General features: G+C 42.0%; 1 long non-coding RNA gene across 1 annotated transcript; it reads left to right on the top strand.

Annotated features, from left to right (window-relative positions):
* The first annotated feature begins 118 nt into the window (after window positions 1–118).
* Window positions 119–15,268, top strand: LOC144314055 (uncharacterized). The gene is made up of 2 exons (XR_013379718.1): window positions 119–2,747; window positions 14,978–15,268. It is a non-coding gene; the product is annotated as an uncharacterized LOC144314055 (long non-coding RNA).
* Window positions 15,269–20,696: the final 5,428 nt, after the last annotated feature.

Genomic DNA, 20,696 nt, shown 5'->3' with positions numbered 1-20,696 from the left:
TGCTACCCTCCCTTCCGGTGGAGGGCGGGCCGGAAATTCCCCTTCCGGGTCAGCGGGTCGGCGGGTCGGGGTCCGCGTGCGGGCTGCGCGGGCCTCGGCTCAGGTGTGGGAGGGGGGAGCTGTGAGAACGCATTTGCAGTGGCCTCGTGCTGAGACGTCCTGGGCCAAAGTGAGTTTGGAGATTAGTTCAGACTAGAACCAGTTCCGGGAGTTTGCCTCGCGTTGGTTTTGTCACCCGTCTCAAGAATCTGCAGTTTGGTGGTTACCCCCTGGGCTCATCCAGATACATCCAGATAATGACAAGGGAGTCCTCTAAATAATGTTTTGGACTAGGGTTTCTGTCGCCTTGAGGTACTTCTGACCACGTTGGACCCTGTGAGTCTCTGGCAGTGGCAACAGCATCTTAAAGATGTCGGGAGAGGACAACCCCATCTCTTCCGGTGCATCTGGAGCTTGCGGGGAAATTCCTAGGGGAATCATCATTCATTGATTGACTCATTCACTCATTCAGCGAAGATGTTTGGAGTCTTTACCATGTGCCTGGACGCTGTTGGGACACGGAAACCTTTGCTGCGGCTGGCGACCTTGAAGACTTTGAATGTGATACTGAGCAAACAGACAATCACAACAGGGTGAAAAGCTGCGTGATGAGGTGCTGTGGGAGACCCCTTGGAAACCAGGAAGCACTTCCCTGAAGACGCGGCACCTGGGCTGAGTGTTGAGGGAGGTGCGGGAGGAGGTAGCCTGGTGAAGAAATGGAGGTGGGAATTCCAGGCTGAGTGGGCTTGAAGTCAGGAGAGGACCTGGGACCTTCTGGGAACAGACTAATGTTTTTTTTTTTTTTTTTTTTTTTTTAAGATTTTATTTATTTATTCATGAGAGACACAGAGAGAGAGGCACAGACACAGGCAGAGGGAGAAGCAGGCTCCACGCAGGGATCCCGACGTGGGGCTCGATCCTGCGAGTCCGGGATCATGCCCTGAGCCAGAGGCAGAGGCGCTTAACCCCTGAGCCACCCAGGCGTCCCCAGACTAATGCATTCTCTATAGCCTGAGCACGGAGTTGGGGTCAGGACAAGTCAGGCTTCAGGACTGGAGTGTGGGCAGGTACCTCATCATAAGGGTTTGATGAAGTATTCTGGGATGCCTGGGCTCCATCCTAAAAGCAGCTGAGAGTCATATACAGGTTTTAGGCTAGGGAGGTTTTGGGAGCTGTTTTGTATATTTATGTCAACAAATATTTTCATCTAGAGTTTTCATTTTTTATGTTTCCTTGATTTTGTGAACCAAGGGGGAAATGCTGTGTGTTTAAGTGAAAAGGAAAAATGACCTTTTTTTTTTTTTTATTTTTAAAAACAAAAACAGAAAGCCTCTAGGGCCACCTAGCTGATTCGGTTACCTGAATTCAGTGACTCTTGATCTCTGGGTCGTGAGTTTGAACCCCACATTGGGTGCAGAGATGACTTAAAAATAAATGAACTTCAAACAAACAAAATTCTAAGAAATGATGGCTGAGAAATTGTAGTTTCTAAGTTTTAAACCTTCTTGTCCTCTTAGATTTTAGAGATGTTTCTGCAAGTTAATTAAGCCATCAGCTTAGAAGGTTGCTGGTAGATTCCAATCCCGTTTCGAGGGTATGTATGTCTTGTGTATGGGGAGCTGGTTAAAGGCATCCGTAACAATATGATAATCCTCCCTGAATATCGCTAGGGTTCCAAGTGGCATTTCATCTCATTCCTGGCGTCTTGGCGTCTCATTCCTGACCCACTAAGGGCCTTGCTTCCCCAGAAAGGTAGGTGAATACTCCTTTAATAGGAAGAGCAGAAACATGTTCAGTTTGGTGAGAACTTGACTTTCCTGTCTCAGAAGGGGAAAGGGAAAAGTCTGTGGTTTTTGGGAGCAGAAAAAGGGAGGGGAGGAGCAGACAAGGGTGACTGATGACGCTGTGAAAGCCACACAATTGCTGTTAAGGTGGTTTTTCACCGCTGGAGCAGGATGATCTCATTTGCTGCTGCACATGCATTCATCTTTGGTTTTCTGGTCTTCCGGCCATGAGGACACCTGTGAATATGCTGAATGTAGTACGTGTGCTCCAGGGAGACTGGGAGGATTTGAGAGACAGACTAAGTGAAATTCAGATTCTACTCTGCACCTTGCTTAGCTGTGACAGCTTGGCATAGCTGATCACCCTACCTGATCTGATTTCAGGATGCTTACCTGGCATGGGCTTTTGTGAGAATTAAATGAGATATTTGTGTATCGCGACTGGCACATAACTGATGTTCCATAAATGTTAATTTCTTTCCCAACCCTGGACTCAAGCTGCCTTTAATTGGTTTCTAAGGGACTAGCCATTTATCTCTTTGACTCTGTCATGCTTCTTTTTTACCAGTAGGGAAACATATTTAGGGTAGCCGAATGACCTGCCTTCCAGTCCTTGTGTTACCACTCACTTTGGACAAGTGGCTCAATACTTTTGACACTTAGGTTCCTTCTCTATAAAATGGGAACAGCAATGCTCAATGTTCCTGTTCCTTCTCTAGTCATTGTGAGGACTCAGTAAAGTAAGGCAGGGTTCTCAGACTTTAGAATGCATCAGAATCATTCATCTAAAGCTTGTTAAAACAGATTGCAGGACTCCGTCCTCAGGGGTTCTGATTCTGGGGTGGGGCCTGAAAATTTGCATTTCAAAATTCCCAGGCCGCACTTGGAGAACAATGCCTGGTACACATTGAACACCAGATGGATGTGAGCTACTGTCATCCATTGTCTTTTGGGACAGGGGTAATATTATAGACACCACAAGCTGGCTGTAATTCCAATTTTAGGGTCCTTATTTTGACAATGTGAAATAATTCCCTAATTTTCAATTTATGTAGAACTGATAAAAGTAGTGAGGAGGGGGGCACCTTGGTGGCTCAGTTTGTTAAGCATCCAACTCTTGATTTTGGCTCAGGTCATGATCTCAGAGTAGTGAGATCGAGCCCTGCATTGGCTCTGTTCAGTGTGGAGTCTGCTTGTCCCTCTCCCTTTGCCCCTCCCCCAAATAAATGAATTAAATAAAATCTTAAGAGGAAGTAGTGGGGAGGAGGAATTTAGTGTTTTAGGGGATAAGAATTTACAAATCATTTCTGCTAAAGGCATCTGTGTGACCCAGACATAGGAAACAGGTATGAGAGGCTGGGACTGGCCAGATCCCATTGACAGTTTTATCAGTCTGGTCCCCTTGAGGCATGAAAGGCTCAAAGAGCAAATTTCTGAAATATTCTCCTATTGCTTTCTGCAAAGTGTTGAGGACGTATTTGGGGGGAAATTGGGGGAAATGGAAGATGACTTCCACATGCAAGAGTCTCCTTTGGTCTTTTATAAAAAGTCTCATCATTCCCAGGGTTTCTAAGTATGTGAAGGAAGGATCTTCCCACTGAGGAAATCATAGGCCTTGACTCTTTTATTTTAGAAGGTGGATGGCAAAGATAAGGGGCATGGTGACACCTCTGCCACTTAATGAGCAGTCTGAATTACAGATCTAAAATTAACAGCTTCTCCTCCTCCCTTCCACCCACCCACCCACCCAATACTTAAACTCTCCTATGTCATTGCTTCTTAGAGCACTCGAGTCGCAAGAAATGCTACCTGGATCTGCAGACCTTTAAAAACAGCCAGGAGTGGGGCTGAGTGTTGCACTAGGGTTCAGAGTCTGGGTTCTGTGTTCAGATAGATGGGGTCCATTTCCTCATTTTGTAGCTTGGTGTGTGACCTCATCAAGTGACCTTCTGAACTATTTTCTTATCTAAATTGAAGGCAGTAACACTACTCATTTCAAAGGGTGCTTGTGAGGGATAATTAGGTAAGCATGTGAGGACTCAGTGAGTGACAGCTGTTGTTGCTGTGGGGGGTACTTCTGAGAGTTCTGGGCTGGCACCAACCCCTGCATGCCCTCCCTGAGCTGTCACTTTTACAGAATTCTCCAGCAATGTTCATGTGGTTTGTGGGGCCTAAATTCTCAACTTTTCTCAATTTGCTTATATTCCCCTGCATGGGGACTGGGGAAAGAAATGGGGACACAGGGACAGTGGAAGGATCTATGAGGAATCCAACCCTGCCCGACCCCAAGAGATTCTTAGCCCCCACAAGGCAGGCGTTAGAGCTTGAAGGATGAGCTGAAGGATTTCATTTCACCTGATGATATGGGATACTCAGCAGCTCAGAGGCCAAGGTGACAATGCAGGTTTGGGGCAAGGGGTGCAATGAGAACCTAAGGGAACCTGAGTCTATTACCAGTCTCATGCGGCAGCATCTTAGGCAGCACAGCAGTGCCTTAACAGAGGCCACAGCATTCATGAGATGACAAGACAATTCCCATAGGAACTTGTGGGTGAGTAGTAGATAGTAGTGAACATCAGGAGATGAGAGAGCAAGAGAGAGAGAGAGAGAGAGAGAGAGAGAGAGAAAAGCCCTAAGGGACTCTTAATGATAGAGAACAAACTAGGGGTTGTTGGAGAGAGGTGGGCCAGGGATGGGCCAGATGGGTGATGGGTATTAAGGAGGGCACTGGGGGTTATATGTAAGTGATGAGTCACCGAATTCTACTGAAACCAATACTACACTACATGTTAACTAACTAGAATTTAAATAAAAACTTGACACCTTAAAAAAAAAAGAAAATATGTGAGGCCACAGGCTAATTATTTAATCATTTGCAAAATGGGTCAAAACTGCTTCCTACCAATAGATAATAAATGTAAAAATGTTTTATAAACTGTCAAGTTCTGTTAAGGGGATTAAGAAACGTGGTTTTGGCTTGGCTGATGATGAGGTCTTCTAGGGCTACTGGCATTCAGTAAGGGGATGGTCTTTTATTCCAAAATGAAGATTACTGAGGGAGTTCAGGCATGGAGCCAGCTGAGGGATGCAGAGGTATTTTGGGATATCCCTGAGTGTTCACTATGTACTCTTGAGGCCAGTTCACAGGACACAAACCCAGTGTCTTACCAGAAGACATCACTGGGCCAAACCTGAGGATGAGACAGGGCCCCCTCCCTCTCTACTCCTAGGGTTGTTTATTGCTGTCTACCTTCCAGGCTGGGAACTTCTAGGCTCTTAGCACAGGGCCTTCTGCACAGTGGGGATTCCGTGAGGGTTCACAGAATGATTCAGTGAGTAAGTGAGTGGGAGGATGTGTTTTCTTTTTTTGGATTATGGTCCTTGACTGTATTCTGCGCATTTACTCTCATTCTTGCACCTCATCACTTTCTAAAATATCTTCAAAGCAATCCACAAACTGGAACACGGAAACAGCAATACTTGGGGCTAAAAAACCAGAAACAGCTGAGAAAGAACAATATCAAATGTTCCTGGCTGAGCCATTTGTACTGTGGGGTCAACTGGGGAAGAAAGGAGACTCAGGAATTGGTTGCTGGTGATGGGATGTTGTAGGGTCAACAGGCAAAATCTTTGGAGAACTGGTCTGTCTTAATACAATACTGTTCTGTAACTTAAAAGAGATGTGAGCTCTAGGGATTTCCAGCCCTGGGAATAATAGCTTTCTCAAGAGAGACAAAGAATTTATAAAATAAATCTGGTGATAGCTCCCCTTGTTATTAGGGTTGAAACAGGTGATCTGTGTGTTTCCTGGAGGCTTCTATGATTCTAAGCCAGGGAACAGCTTAATTTTTTGCTGGGTTCCTTTCTTGCTCCCATAACCTCTTAGGAATGGTGACAACAGAGACATCGATGAGGAGAGTGCCTTTCTTTGAGGGCTTGCTCAGCACTGCCTCATGCTCACTTTGACTCATTTTTCACAACAACCTTGCAAGGTCAGTTATAATCTCCACACCATTTTACAGACAAGGAAACCGAAGTTCAAGGGGTTAAGTGACTTCCCCAAGGTAACATAGTCACCTTCATTTGAACGGTGTTTACATCCTGGTCTGGTAGTTACATCCATGCCCTTCCCCACCCCCTGAACTGCCTCCTTCAAAAACCGTAAGGTGGCCTCTGAAGTATTTTCTAAGCAGTTCAAATAAAGCCCCATCAAAATATAGATTGTGTGTATTTCCTGGACAAGAAATCTTCCCCTCCTCCCAAACCCTTCCCTGCAAGAGCTTTTTCATAAGCTCCTCACCCCACAGGGTCAGCCTGGAGCCTGGGGGAGAAAATGGGACAAGAAAACAATAAAACAAAAGACCCCAAGGCTTGTAACTGATTGTGATTGAAATGTGCTTCCCCAGCTTCACAAAATGTCAGCCTGATTCTTTGTTCTAAAAGTTCTGCTTTCAGAAAGCATCAATTTCCCCTAATAATAAGCCTTTTTATTCTTCATCTAATGATGCAGGCTGGTCTTGAGAATTCTTATGATCTCTATTGCTCATCCAGGATGACAGGCGCACGCACAGTGAATTTCTCACTTCCCTCCTTTTCCTTTTACATCAGACATGATTTCCGCTGAGCACGAGTAGGGGCTCTGAGCAGTGTCATGTCTCCTCCCCTACCCCCCACCCCTGCCACTTTCCTCTACCCCCTCACTCTCACACCGCCATGCACAGCATCATTGGTTCTTCGTGAGTAAGCTCGTCTTTCTTCTTTCCCCACCCCTTCAAAGTGACTATTGTGTCAGCTAGTGTGCTGTGGGCTCTTCCCCATGGCGGGGGGGTGGGGGTGGGGTGGGGAGTATTTTTGATTGAGTTGAAGTAACATTTATCACACATGGACTGTGTTCCAGGCACACTCTGAGTGTTGGAACAGATGATCTCATTTGCTGCTCCCAACACCCTGATGAGGTGGTTTCTGCTAGTAAACCCTCTATACATGGCAGGAAACAGGCCCAAGGGGATGTCCAAAGACAAAGCTCTCTAAGGGTCTAGATTCCAGAGCCTCTCTTAATCAGTGGGGTACACTGGCTTGGGGTTGTTCCAGAAACTTCTATGTGAAAGTAATACCTGGCTTTTGAAGTTTTTAGCTCAAAGGGCCCGGGAGAATCAAGGTGGACAATAACCTTGGAAGGGTCAAGCCAAGCAGTAACAATAACTGTAGGGTTTACAAAACAGCCACAGACCATTAGAGACTAGGACACAGAACAGAGCACAGGAATGGCAGTGGGAAATGACCTGTTCTTGCATCCACCTGTCACTGCCTACAAGACCTCCTCCCAGTCATCTGCATCATCCCTTCACTCCTCTCTCATGGTGCCCATGCAAAGACTGGTAGTGGGCCCTTTCGGGCAGAAGTTCTCGAAGTTACGGATAGGTCAGTGTCACTTAGGGAGCTGATCTAAAATGCAGATTCTGGAAATTCTGATTCAAGAAGCCTGGCAGAGGGACTCACTGTTTTTTCATTCTTACTAAGCTGATTGGAAGATCCTGATTCAAGAAGCCTCCAAGCCGATATTTAAAGTACTACTGCTCAGATTACAGCATTAAGAAAGGAAGCAAGAAGCCCAATTGTCAGTGGCCTAGCTTTGCCTCCAGCGCTCTCTCATGGACGGCTGGGAGCAAAACTCCTCTCCTGACACCGCCCGTCCCCGCCCCCCCCCCCCCCCCCTCGCCTTGGTTGTTACTGCTTTTGGTCTTTATCGCTGCTGTTGGGGAGGAGACAGCTGAGCCCCTCTTCATCTGGATCAACTGTGCTTATTGTAGGAGCTCAATAATATTTGTTATTTTTTAAATCTTCTTAACTGGAATCAAGATTTTTATCTTCTGGTCTGAGATCTCTTATCCAGGGGGGGTTTCTAATCCTCAAATCCCCACTTAGACCTCCTGAAATGATCAGGATAGAGTTGGGAAGAGATACAGCAGTAAAGATGGCTCCTTGTTGAGGTAGCAACACAACTTAAGTTGCCTCAAAACTTGTTTCCTCTGATTAAATTATGCTGTAAACCTCACCTCTCACAGGAGGCTTCTTTTTTCCTGAGAAGGGGAGTGGCCTCCCTTCCCATCACAGATATGATCTCCTGCCAGGCACTCCCAATTGTTGCACTCATTTTACAGCCAACACATCAGTGTCTCGTTGCCTTTAATCATCATCTGCATCAGGTTAGTAATAAATCTCTGAACAGGTTCTGCAATTAGTTACTTGGTTTTTCTTAGTCCATAGCATGCTTCTAAAACCAAGACTCATCTTATGTCCACATAGGCTAGGCTCTAGGCTCAACTAGCCCAGGAAACAAGTGTCTCAAGAGACTAGCATAGTGCCTGAAACATACAAAGTGTTCATAAATGTTTGTTGATTAACTGGTTGTAATTTTACAAATCCAGAGGATTGGTTTTCTATACTTTTTTTATCCTTCAAATTTTTATTTAAATTTCAGCTATCAAACAGTGCAGTATTGGTTTCAGGAGAATTCAGTGATTCATCAGTTAGATAAAACACCCGGTGCTCAACTCAACAAGCACCCTCCTTAATCCCCATCACCCATCTAGCCCATCCCCACCTACCTCCCTCCATCAACCCTCAGTTTGTTCTCTATCGTTAAGAGTTCCTTATGGATTATTTCCTCTCTCTCTCTTTTTTCTCCTTTGCCCATATGTTCATCTGTTTTGGTTCTTATGTTCCACATATGAGTGAAATCATATGGTATTTGTCTTTCTCTGACGTATTTAACTTAACATAATGTACTCTAGCTCCTTCCACGTTGATTCAAATGGCAAGATTTCATTCTTTTTGATGGCTGAGTAGTATTCATTGTGTATGTATGTGTGTGTGTGTGTACTCCACATCCTTTTTTTTTTTTGCAGTTTTAGCCATTTTTATTTTTTATATTATGTTTTAGTAAGTTATCTCATATAGAATTGTTACCTTTTTTGTATTTTTTAATTGGAGTTCGATTTGCCAACATACAGCATAACACCCAGTGCTCATCCTGTCAAGTGCCCCCCTCAGTGCCTCTCACCCAGTCATCCCATCCCCCTGCCCACCTTCCTTTCCACCACCTCTTGTTTGTTTCCCAGAGTTAGGAGTAAATCTCATGTTTTGTCACCCTCACTGATATTTCCCATTCATTTTCTCTCCTTTCCCCTTTTTCCCTTTCACTATTTTTCATATTCTGCAAATGAATGAGACCATATAATGTTTGTCCTTCTCCGATTGACTTACTTCACTCAGCATAATACCCTCCAGTTCCATCCACGTTGAAGCAAATGGTATTTGTTGTTTCTAATGGCTGAATAATATTCCATTGTATCATAGACCACATCTTCTTTATCCATTCATCTTTCAAGGGACACTGAGGCTCCTTCCATAGTTTGGCTATTGTGGACATTGCTGCTATGAACATTGGGGTATGGGTGTCCAGCCGTTTCACTGCATCTGTATCTTTGGGGTAAATCCCCAACAGTGTAATTGCTGGGTCATAGGGCAGATCTATTTTTAACTCTTTGAGGAACTTCCACAAGGTTTTCCAGAGTGGCTGCACCAGTTCACATTCCCACCAACAGTGCAAGAGGGTTCCCCTTTCTCCACATCCTCTCCAACATTTGTTGTCTCCTGTCTTGTTAATTTTCACCATTCTCACTGGTGTGAAGTGGTATCTCATTGTGGTTTTGATTTGTATTTCCCTGGTGGCAGGTGATGCAGAGCATTTTCTCATGTGCGTGTTGGCCATGTCTATGTCTTCCTCTGTGAGATTTCTCTTCATGTCTTTTGCGCATTTCATGATTGGATTTTTGGTTTCCTTGCTGTTGAGTTTAATAAGTTCTTTATAGATCTTGGATACTAGCCCTTTATCTGATATGTCACTTGCAAATATCTTCTCCCATTCTGTAGGTTGTCTTTGAGTTTTGTTGACTGTTTCTTTTGCTGTGCAGAAGCTTTTTATCTTGATGAATTCCCAATAGTTCATTTTTGCTTTTGTTTCCCTTGCCTTCATAGATGTATCTTGCAAAAAGTTGCTGTGGCCAAGTTCAAAAAGGGTGTTGCCTGTGTTCTCCTCTAGGATTTTGATGGATTCTTGTCTCACATTTAGATCTTTCATCCATTTTGAGTTTATCTTTGTGTATAGTGCAAGAGAGTGGTCTAGTTTCATTCTTCTGCATGTGACTGTCCTATTTTCCCAGCACCATTTATTGAAGAGACTGTCCTTTTCCCAGTGGATAGTCTTTCCTGCTTTGTCGAATATTAGTTGACCATAGAGTTGAGGGTCCACTTCTGGATTCTCTCTTCTGTTCCCTTGATCTATGTGTCTGTTTTTGTGCCAGTACCACACTGTCTTGATGATCACAGCTTTGTAGTATAACTTGAAATCTGGCATTGTGATGCCCCGGCTCTGGTTTTCTTTTTCAATATTCCCCTGGCTATTCGGGGTCTTTTCTGATTTCACACAAATCTTAAGATGATTTGTTCCAACTCTCTGAAGAAAGTCCATGCTATTTTGATAGGGATTGCATTAAATGTGTGAATTTCCCTAGGTAGCGTTGACATTTTCACGATATTAATTCTTCCAACCCATGAGCATGGAATATTTTTCCATCTCTTTGAGTCTCCCTCAATTTCTTTCAGAAGTGTTCTGTAGTTTTTAGGATAGGATACAGTTGTATCCTTTCCCTCTTTGGTTAGGTTTATTCCTAGGTATCTTATGCTTTTGGCTGCAATTGTAAATGGGAGATTGATTCCTTAATTTCTCTTTCTTCAGTCTGATTGTTAGTGTATAGAAATGCCACTGATTTCTGGGCATTGATTTTGTATCCTGCCACACTACCAAATTGCTGTATGAGTTCTAGCAATCTTGTGGTGGAGTCTTTTGGGTTTTTTATGTACAGTATCATGTCATATGCGAAGAGAGAGAGTTTGGCTTCTTCTTTGCCAGTCTGAATGCCTTTTATTTCTTTTTGTTGCCTGATTGCTGAGGCTAGGACTTCCAGTACTTTGTTGAATATCAGTGGTGAGAGTGGACATCCCTGTCGTGTTCCTGATCTTAGAGGAAAGGCTCCCAGTGTTTCCCCATTGAGAATGATATTTGCTGTGGGCTTTTCGTAGATGGCTTTTAAGAGATTGAGGAATGTTCCCTCTATCCCTACACTCTGAAGAGTTTTGATCAGGAATGGATGCTGTATTTTGTCAAATGTTTTCTCTGCATCTATTGAGAGGATCATATGATTCTTGTTTTTTCTCTTGTTGATATGATCTATCACTTTGATTGCTTTACGAGTGTTGAACCAGCCTTGCAAGCTGGGGATAAATCCTACTTGGTCATGATGAATTATCCTCTTAATGTACTGTTGGATCTGATTGACTAGTATCTTGAGAATTTTTGCATCTGTGTTTATCAGGGATATTGGTCTATAATTCTCCTTTTTGGTGGGGTCTTTGTCTGGTTTTGGAATTAAGGTGATGCTGGCCTCATAGAATGAGTCTGGAAGTATTCCATCCCTGTCCATCTTTTGGAACAACTTTAGTAGAATAGGTATTGTTCCTTAAACGTTTGATAGCATTCCCCTGGGAAGCCATCTGACCCTGGACTTTTGTGTCTTGGGAGGTTTTTGATGACTGCTTCAATTTACTCCCTGGTTATTGGCCTGTTCAGGTTTTCTGTTTCTTCCTGTTCCAGTTTTGGTAGTTTGTGGTTTTCCAGAAATGCGTCCGTTTCTTCTAGATTGCCTAATTTATTGGTGTATAACTGCTCATAATCTGTTTTTAAAATAGTTTGTATTTCCTTGGTATTGGTTGTGATCTCTCCCTTTTCATTTGTGATTTTATTAATTTGAATCTTTTTTCTGTTTAATAAGGCTGACTAATGGTTTATCTATCTTATTAATTCTTTCAAAGAACCAACTCCTGGTTTTGTTGATCTTTTCTACAGTTCTTCTGGTCTCGATTTCATTGAGTTCTGCTCGAATCTTTATTAACTTCTTCTGTTTGGTGTAGGTTTTATTTTCTGTTCTTTCTCTAGTTCCTTTAGGTGTGAGATTAGCTTGTGTATTTGAATTTTTTCCAGTTTTTGAGGGATGCTTGTATTGTGATGTAGTTCCGTCTTAAGACTGCTTTTGCTGTATCCCAAAGATTTTGAACAGTTGTATCTTCATTCTCATTAGTTTCCATGAATCTTTTTAATTCTTCTCTAATTTCCTGGATGATCCTTTCATCCTTTAGCAGGATGCTTTTTAACCTCCATGTGTTTGAGTTCCTTCCAAATTTCTTCTTGTGATTGAGTATAAGTTTCAAAGCATTATGGTCTAAAAATATGCAGGGGACAATGCCAATCTTTTGGTATTGGTTGAAACTTGATTTGTGACCCAGTATGTGGTCTATTCTGGAGAAAGTTCCATGTGCATTTGAGAAGAATGTGTAGTCAGTTGGGATCAGATGCAAAGTTCTGCATATATCTATGAAATCCATCTGGTCCAGTGTATCATTTAAAGCTCTTGTTTCTTTGGAGATGTTGTGCTTAGAATATCTGTCATTTGCAGAAAGTGCCGTGTTGAAATCTCCCAGTATTAGTGTATTATTATCTAAGTGTGTCTCTACTTTGGTTATTAATTGATATACTTGGCAGCTCCCACATTAGGGGCATAAATATTCATGATTGTTAAGTCCTCTTGTTGGAGAGACCCTTTAAGTATGATATAGTGTCCCTCTTCATCTCTTACTACAGTCTTTGGGATAAACTTTAATTCATCTGATATGAGGATTGCTACCCCAGCTTTCTTTTGAGGACCATTTGAATGGTAAATGGTTCTCCAACCTTTCATTTGCAGGTTGTAGGTGTCTTTAGGTCTAAAATGAATCTCTTGTAGACAGCAAATAGATGGGTCTTGCTTTTTTATCCGGTCTGAAATCCTGGTCTTTTGATGGGATCATTTGGCCCATTCACGTTCAGAGTTATTATTGAAAGATATGAATTTAGTGTCAATGTAATACCTATTCCGTCCCTGTTTTTGTGGATTATTTCTTTGGGCTTTCTCTTTCTTTTACAGGGTCTCCCTTAATATTTCTTGCAGAGCTGCTTTGGTGATCACACATTCTTTCAGTTTCTGCCTATCTTGGAAGCTCTTTATCTCTCCTTCTATTCTGAATGAGAGCCTTGCTGGATAAAGTATTCTTGGCTGCATGTTCTTCTCATTTAGGACCCTGAATATATCCTGCCAGCCCTTTCTGGCCTGCCAGGTCTCTGTGGAGAGGTCTGTTGTTAATCTAATATTTCTCCCTATATAACTTAGGGATTTCTTGTCTCTTGCTGCTTTATGGATTTTCTCTTTATCTTTGGAATTTGCAAATTTTACTATTAAATGTCCAGGTGTTGAACGGTTTTTATTGATTTGTGGGTTGGGGGGACTCTCTATCTCCTGGATCTGAATGTCTGTTTCCCTCCCCAAATTAGGGAAGTTCTCAGCTATGATTTGTTCAAATATGCTTTCTGGCCCTCTGGCCCTCTTGGCACCCTCTGGAACCTCAATTATACAAAAATTTTCCTTCTGAGGCTGTCATTTATTTCCCTTAACCTTTCCTCATGGTCTTTTAATTGTTTTTTTCTCTTTTTTCCTCAGCTTCCTTCCTTGCCATCAACTTGTCTTCTATGTTGCTCACTCTTTCTTCTACCTCATTAGCCCTCATCATTAGTACCTCCAGTTTGGATTGCATCTCATTTAATTGATTTTTAATTTTGACCTGATCTAAATTCTGCAGTCATGAAGTCTTCCTTTATGCTTTTTTCCATAACCACCAGTAGCTTTATAATTGTGCTTCTGAATTGGCCTTCTGACATTCAATTGTAATCCAAATTCTGTAACTCTGTGGCAGAGAGTACTGTTTCTGATTCTTTCTTTTGTGGTAAATTCTTCTTTCTAGTCATTTTGCTCAGTGCAGAGTGGCTGTATGAGTGGGCTGTGTCAAGAATGTCAACCACAACCTAAGTAAATTTCACCCTAGATGATTCTTCCAAGGTCAGAGACCAGAAATTGAAAACAAAGATCAGAACAAAATAAAACAAAAGGACCACTAAAGTGAAAAACAAATTTTAAAACAAAGTAGTAAAAAATAAAAGGTCAAGAATCCCAAAGAAGAAGATAAAAAGAAGGAGAAGATAAAAAGGAGGGGATGGTGGTGGTGATGAAGTTGTAGTAGAGGGAGAATGTAGTCTACATGAGGGGTTCTAGAGGGTGATCCTCTTGTTTCTGAGTATATTAAGTTCTGTATGATAGAAATGCTCAGTCCCAAATTCATATAAACCAGAAATACTTGTAGAAGGCCCCAACATTGACCACCAAAACATAAATAAGATAAAAGAGGAGGGCAGAATGGGAATGAGGGATCTCACAGAATGAACCAGCATAATATACCACTTGATTCTGGGTGCATGCTGGTCACGTTTTAGAAGGTATTAAATTCTTCCATTGTAGAATAAAATGAGGCAGAGAAAACAAAAAACACAAAACAAAACAAAAAATATCTTGTTTATCTCCCCAAAATTAAGTTGGGTATGTTGAAGGGAATGTAGAAGTACTTCACATCTTTTTTATCCATTCCTCAGTCGATGGACATCTGGCCTCTTTCCATAGTTTGGCTATTGTAGATAGTGGTGCTATAAATGTCAGGGTGCACCCCTTCAAACCTGTATTTTTGTATCCTTTGGGTAAATACCTAGTAGTGTAATTGCTGGATTTTAGGGTAGTTCTAGTTTTAACTTTTTGAGGAATTGCCATACTGTTTTCCAGAGTGGCTGCACCAGTTTGCATTTCCACACAGGTCTTTTTCTTTTTCTTTTTCTTTTTTTTTTCCTTTTTCTTTGCTGCTGTCCCCAGATGAGTCTGTGGGGCTGGATAGGTGTAAGTCCAAATAAAATGTCATTCTTCTCAGACAAAAATGGGAAAATTTAGGACGTTGTTTTAGTTTTTTCATAACACTAAATTTATTTAGTGTAAAAATAATGCCTATTCTGAGCCTGTGTTCTTCCTAATTTGGGGGTATTAAGATTACCTTTATTTTGTGAGGTGCCAAGTGATAGATGTGACTATATTGACTAAACTGATTCCCACTCCATTCTTTTGCAGAGGCTCCTATGTCCCTTGTCTACATGACTGAAGCTGAGTAGGTGACTTGCCTCAGTGACTCCAGAAGTAGCCTGCCTGAGCCCCTACATCCCTCTTATTTATCAGGACTTTTCATGACAAACCAGAGAAGCTGATTCTAGCTTTTGCTAGCTTGAGGTAGTTCCTCAAATATAGAAAGACTATTTAAAAGGTCTACTTGCAGGATGCTATCCTGGGTTGGATCCTGGAAAAGAAAAAGAGTACTGGTGGAAAAACTGGCAAAATTCTAATAAAGTTTGTTGTTTAAGTTAATGGCAGGCTACTCATATTAATGTCTTTATTGTACCAGATATACCACAGTTAGGTAGGATATTAATAGGAGAAACTGGGTGAAGAGTATAAGAAGTCTCTGTACTGTTTTTGTAACTTTTTAAGGAATCTAAAATTATTCCAAAATGAAAAATTTATTGGAAAAAACAGATAAATGCTCACAATCCTGAGTCAATCCTAAACAATTTAGTTGACCAGAGTTACCTTTAAAAAAATATAAATCAGAGCATATCAGTATCTTTCTTATATAATCTTCCAATGGCTTCCTGCTGCTCTATGGGTAAAATTCCAAATCTGTATCAGGCCCTTGTGAACTGATATGTTCACATACCAGTCCCCTACCTCATTCTCCTGTCTGTCCACTCTGTCTTTGACCACTTCATTCTACTCACACTGGCCTTCTTCCAGGTTCTTGATTAGGCCATGCTTGTTCCCACTTGAGGCCTTTGCACTGGCTTCTGTCTTGGATGCCCTTCCTCCAGGTCTTCATATGGCTGACTTGTCTTGATATTTGAGTGCCTTTCCTGCCCACACACCCTAAAGTAGCTTCCTGCCTATCCTCTCCTTCATTTCACCCTGCTTTGTGTTCTTCACTCCACTTAACACCATCTGTCAAATTATTTAAATGATTTATTTGCTTATTGCCTTCTCCTCCCCCTGGGATGTCAGAGGTTTATTGTTCAGCACTGTATCTGCATTGCTTAGGGCAGTGTCTGGCACATAATAGGGGCTCTGGATTATTTGCGGAATGAACAAAAGAAGGGACATTTTATCCAGGAAACCTTCCTGACTCTTGGCCAGAGGTCAAAACCCTCCATTAAGCTTCCATGTCCTCTGTTACTTCTCTTTCCCACAGCTCTTGCCCCACTGGGTTGTAACTCTCTGCTGACTCATTTGTCTCCTTCACTAGGCCTTGAGCTCTGATGGGTAGAATGATATTATTCACTTTTGTACACTTAGATATAGCACAATGCCTGGGACACCATTGACACCCCAACAGTGGTAAAACTCATTAGGACCCCTGGCTTGGACACTTGCTGGGCAGTGTGGGGAGTCAAAAGTGATCCTATTTTTAAAAATTTATTTATTTTTGAGAGAGAGAGCGAGCGAACATGTGAGGGAGGGAGGAGGGGCATAGGAACAGGGAGAGAGAATCTTAAGCAAGCTCCATACTCAGCATGGAGCCTGACGTGGAACTCCATCTCACAACGCTGAGATCATGACCGGAGCCAAAATCAAGAGTCAGATGCTTAACTGACGAGCCACCCAGGCACCCCAGAAGTGAACCCTGGTTTAGGCAAGACCTGTCACCGACCACTTCATTCATCTTTGTATTGTCAGTGCCTTGCACTGGAATACATTCAGTCTGCATTTTGAATACATAAAGGAGAGAATGAGATAAAACAGGCTGGCTATGGGATTGGAGGTGGAGGTCAGAAATGGATTTGAAATTCAGCCAATATCTAAGTACTGCCCAGAGTATACTCTCAAGGGAGGAGTGAATTGAGTTCTCATGTTCATTCTGTCTTCCTGTGTTTTATCTCTTATCTATTTCCTTGGGTGTCTTGTCAGTCACATTTTCTCCAGGTAGAATTTTTCTTTCTTTCTGTCTTCCTTTCATTTCAGTCTCCCTTTTCTCCTACCTCCTTTCTGTTAATGATCCAAGTCTTTTCCAAACTGTAAACCTACAGTTGCTACTTTGGCTTCCCTAGCAACCTCACTCAGCAATCACCATAATGTTCAGGGGACACCCAGGGGAAGAAACAACCTCTTGCCTTAATAAATGTTAGCCTTCATCTTCTCTGATTGAAACAAGAAATGCCATAGAACCATGGAAACAGTGTGTAAATTGGAGCTAGACCAGGTTTAAAAACTCTGTCTTAGACGTGCAGGGTGGCCAATAGACAGGTGAAAAGATGCTGAATATTGGTCATCAGCGGGGAAATGTAAATCAAAACTACATTAAGATATCATATTATACTTGTCATAATGGCTACAATAAAAAACACAAGAAATAACAAGTGTTGACAAAGATGTGGAGAAAAAGGAGCCTTGGTACACTGTTGGTGGGAATGCAATTTGGTGTAGCCACTGCATAAAACAGTATGGAATTTCCTTAAAGAAATTGAAAATAGGGCAGCCCGGGTGGCTCAGCAGTTTAGTGCTGCCTTCAGCCCAGGGCCTGATTCTGGAGATCCGGGATCGAGTCCCACGTCGGGCTCCCTGCATGGAGCCTGCTTCTCCCTCTGCCTGTGTCTCTGCCTCTCTCTCTCTCTCTCTCTCTCTCTGTGTCCCTCATGAATAAATAAATAAAATCTTTAAAAAGAAATTGGAAATAGAATTACTGTATGATTCAGTATTTCCACTACTGGATATTTACCCAAAGAAAACAAAAACACTAATTTGAAAAGATACATGCACCCCTACGTTTATTGCAGCATTATTTAAAATAGCCAAATTATGGAAGCCGCTGAAGTGTCCACTGACAGATAATGGATAAAAAAGATGTTCAGGGATCCCTGGGTGGCGCAGCGGTTTGGCGCCTGCCTTTGGCCCAGGGCGCGATCCTGGAGACCCGGGATCGAGTCCCGCGTCGGGCTCCCGGTGCATGGAGCCTGCTTCTCCCTCTGCCTGTGTCTCTGCCTCTCTCTCTCTCTCTGTAACTATCATGAATAAATAAATAAAATCTTTAAAAAAAAAAAAAAAAAAAAAAAAAGATGTTCAGCGTGCACGTGCACACACACACACACACACACACACAATGGAGTGTTGCTTGGCCATAAAAAGAATGAAATCTTGCTATTTGCAAGAGTAGAGGTAAACCTAGAGTGTGTAATGCCAAATGAATAAGTCAGAGAAGGACAAATACCAGATGATTTCAGGGATATGTGGAATTTAAGAAACAAATGAACAAACAAAAAAAGACAAAAAACAAACTTAAAAAAAAAGATTTTATTTATTTATTTATGAGAGAGAGTCAGAGACATAGGCAGAGGGAGAAGCAGGCTCCCTGTGGGGAGCCTGATTCGGGACTCGATCCCAGGACCCCAGGATCACGACCTGAGCCAAAGGCAGATGCTTTACCACTGAACCTCCCAGGTGCCCCTAGAGGGGCACTGTCATAATATTATGACATGAAGAATAATTCACTGTTTTTATGGACAGAGGGGAAATTATTGGAAAGAAGGAAAATGCACATCTCTGGGCAAAGAGTCCTCTTTGCTTGGTTAATGGAGAGACTAATTTAGATCCACAAAGGTCAAGCTATGTTCAGGGGGTGCTGACCAAGAGGATCTTATCTTCCACTGAGAGATGGCATGCGTTTCAGTGGCTGTCAATTTATGATCAGCCCCTGAGTTTGAGAAGATAAAGTTTCTTGGATGTCTCTTGCCCTCCAGTCTGCTTGTGTAGTTTCGATTTATTTTAGTAATGAATTCAGTTGGCATTTTCCCCCTGGAACCCTGTTATTAAAACAAACTTGACAGAGACTCTGCTTGCAGGTACAACAGCGTAGGAATGAAATGAACTCCTATGTACAATATGAGTCTCAATATTGGTTCAGCCTTGGCATGACACTTAGAATGAGTGAAAGCAATGGGAATCTCATTAATCCTCACAATTTAGCACCAGCCTCCAGGAGAGGAGAAAATCATGTCTGATTGTACTGTCCTGTTAGCCTTGTAAATTCACAGGAGAGGGCAGTAAAATGAGCAGGAATATTTATACCAACTCTTTGGTCATTTGCTCATGACTCTAAGAAGACTAACTGAAAAAGATTTATATACATAAAATCATGATGAGAAGACTCAGATAGGTGGAGAGAATTGTTATCTGTCATTCATTCATCTTTAGTTTACTGAGCATCTACTATGTGCTAGGCATTCTTCTGGGCACTGCGAATGGAAAGGTTAAGAAGTCAGTCAAAATCCTTGTTCTCAAGGGCTTACTTTCTGGGAGGAAGAGATAGACAACAGCCAAATGAGCAAGTTAACTAATAACTCCTGTAAAGGAAATAAATCAGGGTAATGTTAATAGGACTTTAAGATGGGAGTAGGGGGGACTTTTAGGTTAATAGTTAGGAAAGACTTCTCTGAAAATGTGACATGGGAATGAAAGGTGGATTTTTGGAAGTAGCTGCAGAGATGGAATTTAAAAGCATGCCTCCAAAGGAACAGAATGGGGGGAAGCCTTGTGCCTGGAATGAGTTCAACATTAGAAAGAAAAAAGGACCCCTCAATCCCCTCTAAATGCTGAAATACAAATAATTAACATTTCCATATTCTTAACTACTTCCTAGTGACATTTATTACTTACTAGCAATGTGACCTTGGACAAGTTATTCATTCACTCTAATTTGACAGCTGTAACATGACAGTTATAAAGTTATAAAGACCTCCTTCCATGGCCTTCTTGCAAGAATTAAATGTGATAGCAATAAATGCTCGTAACTATTAAGTACTTATTATATGCTGGCACTATGCTAAGTGCTTCACATATAATACCACACTTAATCTTGATAACTTTCTTAATAAAGTAAGAAGCACTATAATCCCTATTTTGCAGATGAGGAAACTCAGTGTAGAGAGGGTGGGTAACTTGCTCATGGTCATTCAGAGTTGAGATTTGAATTCATGCTCTTTTCTTCCAAAGTGCTCAACCTTACCCCACTCCCTGCCGTATCTTCCAGATCCGGAAGCCTTACAACAGTGTCCTTTAGGTACCTAGCCCAGTGTCTGCAAGAGGTAGCTCTCAGTGCTTCTAGATCTATTGTTACTACACACATTGTCTTTCGTCCACTTTACAACACTATGATTGATTTTAGAACCTGCATTTTAGAATGTGACTTTCAGATATCAGGGATCTGCCATAGAGCTGGAGCTGGAAGCCACATCTTCTGACGCCTAATCTCTAGGTCTTTTCCCCGTAGTGTGCCTCCCCAGAGTTTTTGCTTATGACAATTAAGCATATTTTGAAAGGAACGCTCAGAAATACACACCAAATTTGCTTCAGTAGATCCAGCTGTTTGCAAAATAATAGGTTCAATTTTCTTCCTTAATACTGCTTCTATTAACATTTAAAAGATCCCTCCATATTCATTGTTCCTATTTTAAGCTAAGAAATCATCAGAGCATTTCAGTGTTCATCAGCTGATGAAGCCTACCAGGTTTCTGAATGGACACCTACTCTGCCACCTGTTGCCTGGGCGTTGCTCTCTGTGCCCATCTTGCTCCTCCTTGTGTTCATTCCAGGAATTTCAGCTTTCCCTGAGGCTTCTCAGGTAGGAAATTTTGCTCCTAAGTGTGTTTGTCTCTGAGGGTTTTTTGTTTGTTTTGTTTTTGCCTGTGTCATTCATATTCTTTTGGATTTTTAGAGTGGAACCTGAAACTTGAAGTTCACTCTTTAAAAAAGT

Source organism: Canis aureus, chromosome 5 (genome assembly GCF_053574225.1).
Source record: "Canis aureus isolate CA01 chromosome 5, VMU_Caureus_v.1.0, whole genome shotgun sequence".
Lineage (NCBI taxonomy): Eukaryota > Metazoa > Chordata > Mammalia > Carnivora > Canidae > Canis > Canis aureus.
Note: the sequence above shows the minus strand (reverse complement) of the source record. Positions and strands in the feature narration are given on the sequence as shown.